Here is a 19203-nt window from a genome sequence, read left to right as displayed (position 1 = left end):
TAATGATATTTACAGCACATTTTTACATCATAAAGAATACTGAAAATATTTTGTAGAAGTATTATAGGAGTCGGTGAAAATACAAGGAAGTTAAGAATTCTGCTTGTGCCATATTTAATGATTTTTTGGTATGTGCTTTTATTTTTCCATTATGTCGCCCTTTTTCATTTGTATTTCTCGAAATAATTTCTTCTTCACAAAGAATGATTACTTTTAGTATCAGAGACAGAGACACGGTATATTAAAATGGAGAATAGTACAAAGAAGTCACTTCCAAAATTTTGGAGTTCTGTGGAAATTGCTAGTGGAATCATCAGCTATTTGAGTGTGACCCTTTTACTTCAAAGGTGACTTGTCATTTTTAAATGTATATTGTGGAAAATCCCATTAGAGTCATCTGGCTCCATTCCATTCATAATAAATCAGGATCCTGGGGTAGACTGAAAGGGAAAGAAGACCATAATCTATATATGTTTAAAGCTCCCCTGGTGATTCCAACCAGAACTGGAAACCACAGCAATAAATATTTTCATCCCCCCACAAACTCTTACTCTATTCCATCTTTTTTTTTGTGGTGGGGTGGGGGTGGTACGCGGGCCTCTCACTGTTGCGGCCTCTCCCGTTGCGGAGCACAGGCTCCCGACGCGCAGGCTCAGCAGCCATCGCTCACGGGCCCAGCCGCTCCGCGGCCTGTGGGATCTTCCCAGACCGGGGCACGAACCCGTGTCCCCTGCATCGGCAGGCGGACTCTCAACCACTGCATCACCAGGGAAGCCCTCTATTCCATCTTTGATTTGAATCAATAACAGATCTGCTCCTAATAATCAGGATTACTCTAAATTGCCATTGAGAAAAATTTTCCATGTGTGTATAGGAGACACCCTGGCAACTTTTTGAATGTTTAATGAGACTAATTGGTCTATATAATAACCAATTAATTTTGAGCCAGGAAAAGAGGAAAGAGTGTTTAATAGGTAAGTTGTAAGACTTCATGATCTGCATGCAGTATGACTATCTCTGCCCTGATGGTATGATCTTCAAGAATGAGGCTTGTATGTTTCTGTGTATACACACATACATAACTAAGCTCATAGAGAATCGAGGTGTTATCCAAGCTAAATTTTTGAAAGAAAACCACTGAAGTGTGATTTAAAAGTTATGTCTTAAAAAGATTGTGCTGTTTTGAATGAACTCAAGTAAATGTCCTGGGAATTTAATTGGTAATGTAGCAGCCTTTGGAGACCTCAAACCTTTAGAGATGTCAGCACTTCTGGAACTCCTAAACACAAGTCAGTAACTACTTTTTGTTCTTTGTACTCAACTTGGCTAGATTTTTCATATCTTCAAAATTATATAAAATCCATGAATGTGGGGAAGGAAGAAGGAATGAGCAACTCATAGATAAATTCTCTCTCCCAATTCTTCAGATATTTCCTTTTTTTTTTGCGGTACGCGGGCTTCTCACTGTTGTGACCTCTCCCGTTGTGGAGCACAGGCTCCGGACATGCAGGCTCAGCGGCCATGGCTCATGGGCCCAGCCGCCCCGCGGCACGTGGGATCTTCCCGGGCTGGGGCACGAACCCGTGTCCCCTGCATCGGCAGGCGGACTCCCAACCACTGCGCCACCAGGGAAGCGCCAGATATTTCCTTTTAATATTTCTAACTCAACAGGATCTCTACAATGCCAGGTGTTTCTGTTTGTTTGTTTTTGGTTTCTTGCATGAATATTTTACCAACTGCTCTCTCACTCTCCTCCTGGCTCACCGCAGCTGCCAGGGCAGCCAGAAAGGGATTCCCCCTTAGGTTGTACAGAAGTCTGGAATGGACTTTTTAGCATGTATAGTTGGAATTACTCCTTCCATTTTCCATCACTTCATTCGTAGCTTGCCAGAAGAAAAGAAAAACTTCTTTTTCCTATTAAACTTGCATTGTAATCCAACTTAGCCTTTTTCTAGAGACGTCCCTTTGTTGTATGTATATCATTACTGCACTGCTCGTGTCATGAGGAACACCTTAATAGAAAACTGTGAGGTATTAAGGAGGAGAAATATCAGGGTACAACAATTATTATAAACACATAATCTAGTTTTTATTTGGTTAGGAGTGATAGTGTTATTTCACATTAGTAATTTCACGTTAATATATATTTCTTGGCTCTCTCTATATTTTGCATAGAGACTTGTTAATTACCAATTTTAACTCATTTGTTTACAGTTTGTAAAAAGAGGTTGAAATCAAAACTGACATTGACCGCTATGTATCTGTATGTGAGTAATGTTGGTTTTACCAAATGTCTATTTTTCAGGGGAGCTATTTAATCTCTAGATTAAATTTTAAAACATAAATTATATTAGCATCACAAACATGAACTCTAAGAATCTACTTTCATTTTGTATTAATATACAGGGATCAAATATTACTTTTGTATTTGAAACTAAGTTTAGCTGCCAACACTTTCAAGACATTCAGCATGATTAGAAGTGGATATGGGATCTAAGGTTATAAAGAACAGGCCACATACCAGAAAGCTGTTTACTAATTTAATAAGTGATATTTACACAAAATTACCAGATACTTCTAAAGCTCCATAAAAACAAATTCAGGAGACCTGTGTGTAACTCTGTCTACTAACTGTGACATTGGGTAAATTATTGACCTGACCTTAGTTTTTTCACCTGTAAAATGATGAGGACCTAAAATCTGTTAGAAGTCTTTCTGTACTTGTATGATTCTGCACCATTTTAAATTGTCTTTGCTTCTTTCTATTTTTGTAAGTGATTGAGATAGTTCAATGGAATTTCCAAGTTTTTCTTCATCTAATAGGAATTTTTTTGAGCTGACACTATGTCTCAGACAGAGTTCCTGTATCCAAGAAGCTCTCAGACCACCTGGGGTGATAGGTACTTTCACAAATAACAAGAATAAAATTTATTTGGGCCATTAAGGTGGAATGGAAATTGTCTATTTTTGTATATATGATGCAAGTTTTCTTTAATAGGTCTTGTATTTGTAAGCTCTTATCTGGCAGAAGAAATAATGGAGGGAAATTGTTCCTGTTGTGGTACTTGAAATTTTCTGGAAGTTGTTAAGGCAGTAGATATAGAAAATGAAGTAATCTTATGAAGCTTGCAGTTGTTTTTGTTCTGTATTTTAGGTACTGATTTGAGTCATTTCACAGGAAGAAGTTTATTGTGGTTCCCTTATTTTCTATTAAGCCTGTGTATACTGGTACTGCCATGACTTATAAACCCGCAGACAAATATCATCACAGTGTTGTTAATCATTTTACAAAGGTCCAATGGTAGTAATGGTAACTGCCTTTGAACCACAGGGCGCTATGGCTAACAAGAGCCCATGGTAAGCACTTAAAGCAACCTCAGCAATTTACAAACCATTTAGCTGTATAGCTCAGGGAAAATAAGACACCTCCTGCGTTCTTCTGGGGTAGAAGTGCAGATTTCCTTCTTATTTATGGCTCCTGCCTCAAACTGGGCCAGATGCTTAATTAAAGTATGTCACATTCTAACATGACTGAAACCAATAAAGTGTAAGTAGCACAGGTTACCTGGAAACAGTAACTCCTTTGAGGAAGAGGTCACTTAGGAAACGAGGAGCTTTTGTTCAGGGCAGTCACCTACAAAACATGGGGCTGCAATGTGGGCTCTGAGGGACAGGAATCAAAGACTGGGCGTGGGTGGGGGAGAAAAAAGCCATCTGTGAAAGCACAAGTTGTCATTAATGGGGAGGAAGCGGATGACAAAGGACCCAGTAGCAGATGCCAGCCCTATGACTACACTATATTGAATCATATAAAGGATTTTGTATATAACATAAAACACAACACTCATACTCAGCCATTTAACACAAGAGGCAATATTTCAGAACTTTTGACTTTTATACTAGAAAACAGCACTGGAAAGATGGAAGAAGAATTTGTAGTAAGCTAATATGAGAAATTTTTTTGTCATCAAAGGCAGCTTGATAACTGAGATGCATGTCTCTTTAATCACTGTAATTAGCCTCCACACATGAGCCTTCTGGGTTATGTATTCTATAGTAAGTTGTATAAGAGCTTACAAAACAATTTAGTCACTCCAATGATCTTTAAAATTCTATAAAACTCAATTAATCAAGAAACTCAGATAATTATGCTAGAGAGTTTTACATTTTTCACTTAGAGTCACCTAGAAGCTTTTAGATTGTACTTGTTAATTCCTCTTTTTTTGTGTGTTAGATTTAAAAAGTCACAATTCATTTCCCATTAATCATCCTATTTCCAATATGAGTTCAGATGTAACATAATTCAGTATATTGCAGTTCTTGGATAAAATAATTATTAAATGAATAACTACTATGAGCTAACTTTTTTTTTTTTTTTTTTTTTTTTTTTTGCGGTACGCGGGCCTCTCACTGCTGTGGCCTCTCCCGTTGCGGAGCACAGGCTCCGGACGCGCAGGCTCAGCAGCCATCGCTCACGGGCCCAGCCGCTCCGCGGCATGTGGGATCTTCCCGGACCGGGGCACGAACCCGCGTCCCCTACATCGTCAGGCGGACTCTCAACCACTGCGCCACCAGGGAAGCCCTGAGCTAACTTTTAAGTTGAGTGGTAAAGATTTTTGGTTGAGTAAAAGAAATATTTTCTGTCAAGGAACTTCTCTTCTAGATAGGTATTTAAGATTGATGTCAATGGGGAAAAAAATTAGAGGACAGTGCTAGATTGGTGTAATAGCCTTTTATGTTTATAGAGGTTGTGGACTTCAAGTTGGGCATTAGCAGGATAATTAAGGTTGGCTTAGGTGGAGAGGCTGTCTCAGAGGACAGACATAGAAGCTGATGAACAACCTAGCATGGCATGACCAGAGAGTAGGGCTGGATAGGAGTTGGTGGATAGTTGGAAATAAAGCTGACTGCACAGGAGAGCCTTTAAAACAAGGAAGAGGTAACTGAGCTCAGTGAAGCAAAGAATAAGAAACTATGGAAGTTTCTGTGATGATGTAAGCTTATGGGGAGGAAGTGGAGCTAGTGAGGTCACCCAGGAGACTGTAAAGTCATCCAAGAACGTGAATCGGGCTTGGATTAGAAGAGTTGCACAGGAAAATCGGTGGAGAGGGAAACAGGATGGATATTAGCACTCAACTGAGAATAGGGAACAAAAGAGGTGAATAAAAATGACCTTAAGGTCATACATTTGAATGATATTAAAAATGATGGTATTTTGGGGCTTCCCTGGTGGCACAGTGGTTGAGAGTCCGCCTGCCGATGCAGGGGACACGGGTTCGTGCCCCGGACCGGGAAGATCCCACATGCCGCGGAGCGGCTGGGCCCGTGAGCCATGGCCGCTGAGCCTGCGTGTCCGGAGCCTGTGCTCCGCAATGGCAGAGACCACAACAGTGAGAGGTCCGCGTACCGCAAGAAACAAAAACAAAACAAAACAAAATGTTCATGAAAGTATTGATATAAACTCATTATTTTTACTATCTATACATACATATAGATATAAAGAGAAATACAGAGAGCTATGTTGTGTGTATGTGTAAATACATACATCTCGCAATGATGTCTCAGTAGCAATGGGCATATGTAGCCCAGACCTTTTCTAAATACCATTTTCCAATACAAGGAACCATAATTCCTTGGGGAAATGGCTGATTCAAGTAAGAAAGTGCTCAAAAAATGATGGGCATGTCAACCTGAAGAAGTCCCAATGACCTGCTATAGAGAAATTTCAGCAACAAAATAAATAACAAAAGTAATGGATATTAATTTATAGAATAAAATAAATATCCGTGAGTCCATACTAATAGAAATAAATAATTGGATAAATGAATAAATAAGGAAAAGGTGAGTATTTTTCTTACAGTAGAATTCCAATTAACAAATCTGGAAGAAATCATATAAATTATGATTAATACAAAGGTGAACAGCAATCTAGCTTGTTAGATAGTTCAAACTATTAAAAGTTCTATCAGTGAGTTGTTTTTAGCTACAGAATTTGGTAGTAATTAACTGATTGTGCCTAAGTCTTCAAAGAGGGAAAAACTTAGGAGACACAATTATCTTGTATAGTTTAGAATAACTTTTGAACTCCCAAACACATTCAGATAAAGAGATTGTGTGATGATATTTTTAATGATTTATTTTAAAGATATAATGGAATTATAAAGGCAAAACAGAATTGTTTTGGGTTTTTGTTTTACATGTATTTCTGAAGGTTTTTACATAAATTAATATTTTTTAAAAGGCACATGCAAAGAACTTATATACAGTGTATCAAATGATATAACCAAATTATCAGAATGGTATTTTATTCATGACAGTGCTAGTTTTCAATTATCTGAAGTGGGTCTTTATGAATCATATGTCTGCCTTATACTGAATATTGCACTCTTGACATAGATGATGTTGGCATCGATGCAGTGCTTTTCTTATTTTTTTCATTTTATTCCTGAATCCTTTTTGAGCAAAATGGTAATTTAAAAGATCCTTGTTTTGGTAATTGGTGGGGTATATTTATTTGCTGGTGATAAAATTACACTGGCAACTAACATTTGTTGAGCACTTTTCATCTTCCCATTGGTGTGCAAAATTATAATTTTACATAGTTTGATTACTGAGATAATTGTCCTACTTCTCTGCCTCTTTTTGTAACTAAGACACACCGTGAATCTGCAGGAACCTGTTTCAGCGGTGATAATACATGACAGAGTTGTCCTTTGTCCACTTTGACCATGAGAATTGACTTTCTCTTTGATTTACCATACTTGATTCTCTGATAATTTTCATGAGCAGGCAGCTGCTCTCCATGTATCAGATGATAATCTCACAACTAATGACTCACTCCCTGGTCCCTCCCAAAAGTGCACTCCGTTTCTCCTTTTAATTAACTTTGCTACCGCGTGGCCAAAGTCAGTAAAATTTTTCCTTTTGTTTTCCTTTGCCTATAGCAATTCATTTGCCTGCCTCAATCTAGCTTGGTAAAATATTTAGGTGCGTATAGTTGTTTCACTCTTGACACTAAATTCTTAGCTGTAATCAAATGTATGGTGATACTGTAAGTTGAGCATGTATTTTAAACAACCTCCTGCAGAGAGCACTTGACCCTGGATCAGAGCCCACACAAGTATTTCTGTTAACATTACATGCATTCTCTCTGCGTAAATGACTGTATGATAGAGTGATAACTAAATGTGTTTATCTAGGAAGACAAAGTTCTTTCTCTAAGCCTACGTACTTTGAAGTTTTAATGCATATGATGAGAGCAGTGTCCTGCATGGAATAGCCTAATACCTGGATGTCATGGTATATGACCAACTTGCTGTGCCCGTAATGGCTACTGATTTTCTTCCTATATCATGCTACCATTGCCTAAGTCACAGTAGATACCCTACCCGTTCTAAACAACCTAATTACTCTTTTTGTGTCATAAACTCAAATTTGTCATAGGCTAGTCTTCTGAGTCAAACCTAGAAAGAAGTTTATTTGGGCAACTTGTAGATTGTAGCATAAGCGTTGTCACAGAATGAAACAGAACCAGAGGTTTTAACATTTTGTGAACAGCTATTCTCAATTGTGTATATTAACAAGGAAATTAAAGATGTTATGAAGGATGAGACAAAAAATTTTCTGGAGAAATATTTTCTATCTTCCCTTGTATTTGTATACTTAAATGTTAATGTACTGTATTGGCATCTTAAAGTCACACTAACGTTTCAAACTATAAATTAGTAAATTTGTAAACTATTAATTTTACTGTTTTCAATACAAATTCCCTTGTCTTTGTAGGACCTGGAACTTTTCCTCTGTGGTACATGAAGTCTACTACACTAGGCTGGCAACACTCTCTCATAACTCCTGTTTGCCCTGTTTCTCCTGTTAACCTTGATCCTTGTTCACACTCACGTTTAGCACATTAAGCTGCCCTAAAGCATGGCCAAACTCAGTAAATTTCCTTGTTCTCTTCCTGCTCTATTTTGATGCATCCCACCCAGGCTCCCGCAATGAGGTGTCTGCATGCCAGTGACCTGGGCATATAGCTTATTTAGGTATAGGTTGCATTACTGAAATCTAGGTTTCATTCCTTGGGAGACATATCAGAGTTCTAGTGATTTATAAAACTTCTGAGGGATTCTCTCTCCTGACACGTATAGGTCTCTCCAGTTGGAAAGCTGCTGCAAAGTATGCACATCATTGAAATGCAAAAGTAAAGCAAGGAAGTGTGAAGCTCATTTAGACTTTAAAGGCTGGCATGTCAGCATATTCTGTAGACTCAAGTGGAGACCAACCTGCAGAACAGGACACTAAAGGCACACTTCTGTTGCAACAAGCAGTATATTGTAACTGAGTATAAACCTTCTAACATTCCTGCACACGAAAGCGTGGTAGAGTTAAATGGGACTCTTTGTGATTCTACATATCCTGAAGAAGCAGTTTTTCTCTGTGTGAAACCACATGCATTTTTCATGAAAGATTCAGGGATAAGAACACATCTGGGCAAGATATAAGAATGAAATGTATAGACAAAAGCCTTAAGGGTTCAAAGGCTTTTTTTCCCCCTTTCCTCTTTGAGTTCAATGATCATTTAATTCCTTGGAGTAGATAGGTCAAGAATTTGACCCACCAGAGTAGTAAAGTTGACTAGGAAAGTGTCTTTACCATAAAAAAGAAAAAATAGGATACTATTCTGAGATGTCACAACTATCAGATCATAAATACTAATGCAACTTGATTAGAGGGTTTTTTTTTTTTTTTAAATTAGCTCACTTTGAAGTAGGTTCTTCTTTGAGAAAACCTATCCTTGGAATTCTGTTCTTAAGGTATTATGTGTATGTATATGTATGTACATACGTATCTATAGTCTATACATCTGTATTTCTCAAAATTTTATTTCCATTTTTTTTAAACACACCAATTGTACTTGAACATTTGTTACTTTTTTTAAAAATTAATTAATTTATTTTTGGCTGTGTTGGGTCTTCGTTTCTGTGCGAAGGCTTTCTCTAGTTGTGGCAAGTGGGGGCCACTCTTCATCGCTATGCGTGGGCCTCTCACTATCGCGGCCTCTCTCGTTGCGGAGCACAGGCTCCAGATGCGCAGGCTCAGTAGTTGTGGCTCACGGGCCTAGTTGCTCCGCGGCATGTGGGATCTTCCCAGAACAGGGCTCCCCGTGTCCCCTGCATTAGCAGGTGGATTCTCAACCACTGCGCCACTAGGGAAGCCCTATTTCCATTTTTATATGTGTTTTAATAATGTCTCTCTCTCTATTTTTTCTCCCCCTGAGTTTTCAATATATTGAAGTTACAGCATTGCAGTTTTACTGTAGTATGTACTTCAAGTGTACTTAAGGGAATGATCATTTTAATAAGAATCAACAAAAGAAATGATCTTTGTCATAAGTATGTGAAATTGAAAACAAATCTTGTAACTTAAAAAGTATCAAAATTTAAAGTATAGAATCATTTCACAGCACTACTTTGTATACCTTGCAACTGTAGCCTGAGACCTGATGGCGCTGTCTCAGATAGACATAGCTCAGGAGATGGATGGATGCGTTTGGGATCTGACATTAGACCCAAATAGTTGCAGAGACTCGGCCCAGCCAGGTATGCCAGGCATGTTATCACATAATTGCCTCATCCACAATGTAGAAAACAGTCAACATTGGGGTTTTTATTGGGCAGGGGGAATATAGAAATGGGGAATTTCAGCAGCTTGGGAATCAAGCAAACATCTCTTCTTGGCCAGCATGATACCACTCACTGGTATTGATTATGGGATAAAGCTTTGATATTGGGAAAGAAAAATGTCATGAATGTACCTTGGAAGTTGTACCACCCACAATCTTCTTCACAGCAGCTCTCCAACCAGAGAGAGGTACTATAGCTTTGGTCACACAGACTAAATTTAGAAGGAAGGGTTACTCCTCTTCAGTGACAACATGTAGAGGAAAATGAAGTTATACTTTGGGGTGACATCATTATTGGTTGTCCCTAGATACAGGTGGAGGTACAAGGACTTGCTTCTAAATGGTTGGTGAGACAGGGGAGAAATAGGAACTTTTCCTGAAGATGACTTCATTGTGAGCTACCCCTAGGTGGAAGCCTGAGGAAGTCTGACCTATTTATTCTGAAATTAAGGATAAATGGTGGCAGCAGATGGGATGCAGAGGGAAATAAGACCATATAGGTTCTGTACTTGTTTTTTTTTTTTTAACGATTATTCACTATATTATTTGATTATCACAATGAGGTAGATATATTCAGCCTCATTTTTTAGGTACATAAAATGAGATTTAGAAAGATTAATTCATTTGCCGCAAAATCTCACAGCAAATAGATCCCAGATATCCAATTCCAAAGCTCATGCTTTTTCTTTAAACCATGCTGGTATGTACTATGACACAATATCTAATTTTGGAGTACTTTTGAATTAAATTGGAGAACAGATAAATAGATACAAGTACAATTCAAACAAGGAAGAGTAAAGCTGAGGAAAAATAATCGTAGCTAACATTTCCTGAACAATGCTATGAGGCAGGCACTATGCTAAGCATTTAAGACGCAGAAACTTATTTCATCCCTCAGCAACACCACGAGGTAGAAATGATTATAAACCCCTTTTGTCAAGTGGGAAAAGTGAGGTTTAAGAAGGAAGAAAGAGAAAGCTCTGGATAACTTGTATCTGTACTTCTCCTACTTATAATGCTAGAGAGAAAAGTAGCTGAGATGTAGAATACATGTCACTAAGATATACAAAAATATTTCTAACACTTCCAGGAACAAAGCAAACAGGATAGAGGGGCTTCTTAAGAGTCATAATGTGGTCTACACTACATGAAGGTCTTCAATAATAAGATTATAAGAAGAAGGACAGAATGGTTAAAATTATCAAGTGCTCAAGTACGACTCGCATCTCCAACAATCAAAATAGCTTCAAAGCAGATGTCTAAGTCCTAGATGTCTTCAACAGGAATCTGTTGTAAGAGTGGAGGACAGATGATGTAGGTCTCATAGATCCAAAATATCAAATGGTCAGTTAATTTGAAGTCAGCTTATCAAATTGCAGATGGAAGTAGTTCTAAAATTTCTTGAAAATTAGTTGTTTCACTGGACCACAGAGAGAACCCAAGGACATAAATACAAAACAAACTGGAAAAGGAAGACCACTGGGGTATTGTTGACTCCAAACACAAAAAGGTGGGCGGCACGTAAAGGTCTTTGAATGCCATTTCTGCTTTGCTTAACAGTGAGGTCCAGGATCTCTATATTATCTTTATAATATAGAGAGGTCGATCTTCCCTTATTTTAGTGTGGGCTAATAATAAACTGAACTATTCTGGGTTCCAGAGCAAAGAGAAGGAAAGTTATAAGATATGGTTTTAACATTTGATCCCCAACGTGGCTAAAATCGAATGTTATTAAAATAGAAAGAACATATTTTAGCAAAACTGACATTTAAAAAGGTCAGTGGATAATGGAAGCCACATTCACGCTTATTGGTGATTCATTTTTAGGAAGAATTTAGGATAAAAATTAAGTTATCATCATTAATCATTAGAGAAATGCATATCAAAACTACAATGAGATATCATCTCACACCGGTCAGAATGGCCATCATCAAAAAATCTACAAACAATAAATGCTGGAGAGGGTGTGGAGAAAAGGGAACCCTCTTGCACTGTTCATGGGAATGTATGTTGATACAGCCACTGTGGAGAACAGTATGGAGATTCCTTAAAAAACTAAAAATAGAACTACCATACGACCCAGCAATCCCACTACTGGGCATATACCCTGAGAAAACCATAATTCAAAAAGAGTCATGTACCACAATGTTCATTGCAGCTCTATTTACAATAGCTAGGACATGGAAGCAACCTAAGTGTCCATCGACAGAAGAATGGATAAAGAAGATGTGGCACATATATACAATGGAATATTACTCAGCCATAAAAAGAAACGAAATTGAGTTATTTGTAGTGAGATGGATGGACCTAGAGTCTGTCATACAGAGTGAAGTAAGTCAGAAAGAGAAAAACAAATACCTTATGCTAACACATATATATGGAATCTAAAAAACAAACAAAAAAGTGGTCATGGAGAACCTAGGGGCAAGACGAAAATAAAGACTCAGACCTACTAGAGAATGGAGTTGAGGATACGGGGAGGGGAAAGGGTAAGCTGGGAAAAAGTGAGAGAATGGCATGGACATATATACACTACCAAATGTAAAATAGGTAGCTGGTGGGAAGCAGCTGCATAGCACAGGGAGATCAGCTCAGTGCTTTGTGACCACCTAGAGGGATGGGATAGGGAAGGTGGGAGGGAGGGAGACGCAAGAGGGAAGATATATGGGTATATATGTATATGTATAACTGATTCACTTTGTTATAAAGCAGAAACTAACACACCATTGTAAAGTAATTATACTCCAATAAAGATGTTAAAAAAATTAAGTTATCATAACATGCTTTTTAGTCAGCCAAATAGAACATTACCTATGTGTTTATTAAAATTTGACAAAATCTGATTAGTCCTATGAGTTATCAAATATGAAGTCAGAAATAAATGTTATTGCCATAGGGATTTAGAAATTGTAAATTCTAATTTCAAACATTAGACATGACGTAAAAAAAGAAGGCAAGAGTTGAATTTTTGTGGTGCTCCTTTCTTCAAGGTGCACATTTACCGCAGTTACCATATATCTGGATGACTGATGTCTAATAGTGGCAAAGATTGGAGAGTTCCGCCTGAGCACTTGAATTGGTTGTTTTTCGTGAACAAAAGTAGAAAATGTACACCTTTTCTATGAGTCCTATGGTAGGCTGATCACCGTGAGGTGTTTTTGCATTTATGAATTTGTGATAGTATTGTTTGTTGTTGTCTACAAGAGGTTAGTGTTTGCACTGAAGGTAAGACATATTAGAAGTAAGGATATGTGTGAAGAAATAAAGAAAAACAGTGGAGGGAGGTCCACCACACATAACACATTAGAGGCCCATGGTGGCCAAGCCACAGCATAGTGTGTGTGTGTGTGTGTGTGTGTGTGTGTGTGTGTGTGTGTGTAGACATTCATTGTAAGAGTATTCATTGCATTTCTCTGGCACTAACAGTGATTATTCTCCATAGGTTTTAGGCATGGATGAAATATCCATCGTGTGATCAATTGTCTTACTCTTAACATTAAACCATCTTCTGGTTTGTGGCTACTTTTGTGGGCATTTGTATTTTTGTCCTTTTCAATCCTCCTCATATTCAGATGATTACCAATAGGTTCAGTGCCTAGACCATTTCACGACAAAATCAAACATCTGAAAAAATAATCATATGAGAGCTGACAGGATAGTAATGTGAACAAAACCAAGGAGCATTTACTGGTAATTGAATAGATTGCTGTGGATTGCCATTCTCAGAGACTTGTTGAAGCATTTCTGTGTGTACATCAGAAATATTACACATTTGCCTCTTTTTATTTAAGTAATATGTTTCGGCCTGGCATATAGTGCTGAATAGATATTTATGGGATGATGAAATAAATGTTTGTAAAAACCAATCTTATTTTAAATATGTTAAGGAAGATTTTTATTTTTTACATATTCAGTAATCAATTGTGAGTGTCTGCTATATTAGAGGCATTATCAGAAGCACTAAAGACAAAACAGAAAAATAAAATATAATGAGCTCATATTCTAGTGAAGGAGAGAGGCGTAGAAAAAGATGATTGCAGTTCAGTGTAGCAAACACTGTGATGGCTCTATGTTCACAATAGGCTCTTAATCCTGCTGGCCAGGCAGGGCTTCCAAGAGAAGTCTTGTAAATATAGAGAGAGGGAGGGAGGTGATCCAGGTGGAATATGAGTTGTTTATAAAAGTCCAGAAGAAATCAGAAGAGAAAAGGCTAAGATGAGGGGAGGAGGGGATCAGATACCACAGGACTCAGTAGACCACATTAAAGATTCTCTCTTTTATGGTGAAGATGGTAAGAAGTGCCCGGAATAGGTTTAAGCTTTGGAAAGATCACTCTGGCTATGGTGTGGAGAATGGATTGGAATCAAGCAAGGCTAGAAGTAAGAAACTATTTAGGAAATGGTTACAGTAAATCAGCCAGGAAATGAATTCCTGACCTAACATAGTGGCAAAAGTATGGACAAAAGTAGACTCTTCAAGGTTGGGTGTATGGAAAAGGGAATGTCACAACCATGAACATTTCCAACTTGAGCAGCAAGGTGTGAATAGGGGTGCTGGTCAGTGAGTGGAAGAAGACAGGGTCAGGAGCAGGTTTGGGGAGAACAGTAGCTCCGAGGAGAGATGTTTATTGACCCGGGAAAGCCCTGAGCATGTTTAAATACTAGCTTTAAAGATCTAGTAAAAAGGAGAAACATTTCTATTAAAAAGATTTTTAAAATAACTCCTCTTAGAAAAAAAACTCTTAAGGTTTAGAAACAGATCTGTGTTCTTATCATATTTATGTTCCTTCTTTGCTTCCATTCCTCCTTCCCTTCTTCCTTGTCTTCTGCAGAGAAGATAAATCATCTTCTGACCTCATAGCATGATTTATAGACTTATAACTCTAAAGATTAAACACATACAAATATTAGCATAAGAGTCTATTTACTGTAGCTCATTATTATACAGATGAGAACAAATTTCAAAATGGCAGCTGACAGTGCTCTGTCCAGTATTCATTCCTTAACAACATGTGGCCAATAACATTGTACCTTGGAGGACATAAGAGCACACTGACACAATTTTAGAAGAATTGAATTAAAAATATGAATTTTATGATATTTTAATTTTTATATTACCACGATTTTTGATTGCCTATAAAATTATTCTGTCTTCAAAAAAATTAGGGCATAATTAAAAACTTTTGAACAATTTCTCCCATTTTTCAGGGAGAACAAATGATATATAATAATCAGGATATTTATTCTAGTATGAATAATAAGTGAAAGATTATAAACAATTACTTATACTTTAAGGTACAAAGAATAAATTTGCTCTAGAGAGATCTTGAAAACGAGCCCACATTAGTTATCAGCTGGACAATGCAATTCAGATTCTTTTTGGTGCTCTAAGTTTTCAAACTTTGAAATAAGTTCAATATAGTCTGTCACAAGGGTGTGGAGAAAAGGGAACACTCTTGCACTGCTGGTGGGAATGTGAATTGGTTCAGCCACTATGGAGAACAGTATGGAGGTTCCTTAAAAAACTACAAATAGAGCTACAATATGACCCAGCAATCCCACTACTGGGCATATACCCTGAGAAAACCATAATTCAAGAAGAGTCATGTACCAAAATGTTCATTGCAGCTCTATTTACAATAGCCTGGAGATGGAAACAACCTAAGTGCCCAGCATCGGATGAATGGATAAAGAAGATGTGGCACATATATGCAGTGGAATATTACTCAGCCATAAAAAGAAATGAAATTGAGCTATATGTAATGAGGTGGATAGACCTAGAGTCTGTCATACAGAGTGAAGTAAGTCAGAAAGAAAAAGACAAATACCATATGCTAACACATATATATGGAATTTAAGGAAAAAAATGTCATGAAGAACCTAGGGGTAAGACAGGAATAAAGACACGGACCTACTGGAGAACAGACTTGAGGATATGGGGAGGGGGAAGGGTGAGCTGTGACAGGGCGAGAGAGAGTCATGGACATATACACACTACCAAACGTAAGGTAGATAGCTAATGGGAAGCAGCCGCATGGCACAGGGATATGGGCTCGGTGCTTTGTGACCGCCTGGAGGGGTGGGATAGGGAGGGTGGGAGGGAGGGAGACGTAAGAGGGAAGAAGAGATATGGGAACATATGTATATGTATAACTGATTCACTTTGTTATAAAGCAGAAACTAACAAACCATTGTAAAGCAATTATACCCCAATAAAGATGTTAAAAAAAAAAGAATAAAATACGAAAAAACATGTGTCTAAAAATATACATATATATATATAGTCTATCACTTTATAATTTTAGTTCTTTTAATTCTTGTTTAAATGCACACTTAACATGCAGTTTAAAAAAAACTGGTGATACCATAGTTTACAATCACTCACTGAGGTAAGTGCAACACAACTGGATGAACCTACGTGATTCAATGTTTTAATATAGTACAAGGGTATCAGTTATCATCCTCATAATAAATCAGTTTAATTGGTAATTTTGATGAACACTCATATCTACTTCAGTTTGAACCAGTATTAGATATTTAGCTTGAACTTGAATTTGTTCTTGATTGATCAGTGACAGGCAGTGTATGTCAAATGGTGTGTGTGTGTGTGTGTATACATGTGCATTAATTTTGTTTAGAAAATATTATTTTAAAATACTTTGAGACCAATAGATTAAAATATTTCAGTAAGTATATGATTACATTGAACTGGGCTCTGTTTTACAACTGAAGACATTCTTGCAGTAATGACAAATGTATCAAAACATTTAAACCATCATATTTTATGTCATAACCCCCAAAGTTGATGAAAAGTTGCTATTTCTCTATAACCTCTAAGGTGAATGTACAAACTGAGAATATAAATACATGTAGCTTAACGCCTGTGAACCATCAAAGGAAAACACTGTCCAGATACTGAGTGAAGTGAGAATTGAGAAGTATAGAAAGGATTAGAAAATTTTTATTTGCTAGTCTCAGTCATGGATAATTCATTTAAGCTTAGTAGTGGAGTTCCCTGTATGCTTAATAGGAGAACATTATTTGGAGAGGTTGATTATAAATTCTCACTAGTACAGCTCTTCTGTTTATCTTGTCCTAAGGCTCAAGCCCTGTGTCTAACCACTGTGGTGTGTCAGAGACCTCTCTGATAGATGGGTCTAGACAACTGTGGCACACAACATATAGAGCAGAGCTGGTCAGCTTTCTCCCCAGCCTCTGAGAACGTTGTTCCTTTGAGCACTAGACTTTCCCCATTAACTAATCCACAGTTGTGCTATGCACCATTCACTGATTTTAAAATCACCTTAACAGAGTACTTTTCAGATTACTTCTATCAGCGGTCTTCCTAGTTTACAGATAGAAACTTACAAGAAATGTTAGTGAACTATAACACTGACTTGCGTTTCAGACGGTAACAATTAAAGCCAGATTGTAATAGAGCCCTCTTCCTCTTTTTTTATTTTCGTCGCTTGACCCTCTCTATAAACAAAGCTTGCTGGGAACCCTTGCTTTAGTAATTAACCTTTTTCTGAGTATTATGTACACACATATTTTTCTTCGGAGAAAGTAGGAGTGCACAATGGCTAAATTGTTTTATTCATGTTGTGTTTCAAAATCCAGTCTAATATGACAGGGCATAGAATTGGTCAAATGGCTAGCTTTGCATACCCTACACTTCTTGCTTCATAGTCTCTTTAATGTCAGTCCACGACATTTATTGAGTGCCCACTTTGTAGTGGGCATTGTGTGGAGTAGCCTTTAGAAAACTTCTCAAGTTGTTAGCACTGTTTATTAAAGAATGTCCTCCTTTATGTACTAGAAGTCAAGAGGCAGCAGTCTGGAATGAAAATAATCGCTGGCAGGAATGTAAAATTAAATTGGTTAATTAATGTTTGTGGGCACATAAATAGCTTGGCAATATTCATTTTGATTCATTTGTGTACAGCATAAACAGTAAAACTCCTTTGTACTGACCTCAATTAGAAAAGTTATGCCACATGTTAATATAGGGAATCTAGTGTAGATCTATAAATTATGCAACAGTTTTCATGATTGATCAGTTATATAACAGATCCAACTGGTGAAAATCATTACATATTTAACTTTTAGCCAAAGAAATGATATTGAATGTACCCAGACCTGGGAGAAAATAACATGCTGCCTCTGTTGTTGCACAAAATGTTCCAGTTTTATTTCCACAGGTCAGTGATTCCCAAAGTTAGAAGAACTTGTCCTTGGTTTCATGTGGTTGGGCATGGAGAATTTTGCACACAATAAGAGTAACGAAATATTAGTTTAATCAGATAAATACATTTGACCAAAACAGTCTTTTTTTTTTTTTTAGTTTCAACCCAGTGCTTTTATTATCCTTATTGAGGCTCAGATTTTCCCATGTTGGGTCAGTGTGTAGGTATGATAGCTCGGATTCCAGCAACCATTTAGGCTTGTGATTTAGTTGAGTTTATTGCCACCTTTTTACTGTTTGTATGCCATTGGTCCCACCTGTTATATTCTTTTTCCTATTCTTCTTTGCCTTATTTTGAATTAATCAACTATTTTTTATTGTTCCATTTTTTTCTCTTTGAATTTCTTAATTATATATATATATTTTTTAGTGGCTACCCTAGAGATTATAATATATAACCTCAACTTCTTATAGATCCAGACTTCTTTTATCTTGTTGTTCCACAGTGTTTAGCATAGGTTTCCATCTTCAAGGTCACCTCATGGTCCCAATGGCTGCTAGAGTGCCAGCTATCATATCCACATCCCAGGCAATGGGAAGGAGAAAGGGGGAAGGGCAAAAGGGAGCACACCATTAAAGAGCTTTCCTAGGACTCTCTTCCCACTTCTTCTTAAATCCTAATGCACAACTTTATCTGAAGTGCAGACTAGGAAATGTAAGGTTTTGGTTAGGCAGAATACCCAGGACTCTGCTACTAAGGACGTAGTACAGAATGGATACTGGGTAGGCTTGAATTATGACTACCGTGGGGAGAAAAAGAGGAAAGGGAGAGATGTTTTATAATCTAAGCAGATTTCTAAATTCAGCAAAGGGAACGTAAATCTTACATGTTAACAATGATCTGCAAAATACAAAGTGTTAACTGAATATTATGTTAGAACAGTGCATTTTGTACATGATAGTTTAGATTAAGGGAGACTCTACCTTGATTTTTTTCATCTGTGTGATGGATACTCTTGAATAACCCTTACAACTTGGAAGAGAGGAAAAAATTAATTTCCGTGACTCTGAGTGAAATTTTCTTCCTGATTTGCCACTTTAAAGACTTTCGGCAAAATATTTTTTTCAGTATTTTTAATATGATAGCACTTGCCCTTTAGGAACAAGTGAATCAAAATATTTGAAGGAGAATAAAACCCCTACTAGTGTTTGCAGTTGATTTGCAAAAACTTGTTCTACAAAGTCCTATAAAGCTGCCCTCCCATGTCCGTTTTGGTGAGTGAGACCATTCAGAGTGAAAGTTCTATTACAAATTGTGAGATGTAGAAAACTGGCAG

Source organism: Pseudorca crassidens, chromosome 4, assembly GCF_039906515.1.
Source record: "Pseudorca crassidens isolate mPseCra1 chromosome 4, mPseCra1.hap1, whole genome shotgun sequence".
NCBI classification, from domain to species: domain Eukaryota; kingdom Metazoa; phylum Chordata; class Mammalia; order Artiodactyla; family Delphinidae; genus Pseudorca; species Pseudorca crassidens.
This window is presented reverse-complemented; position numbering follows the sequence as displayed.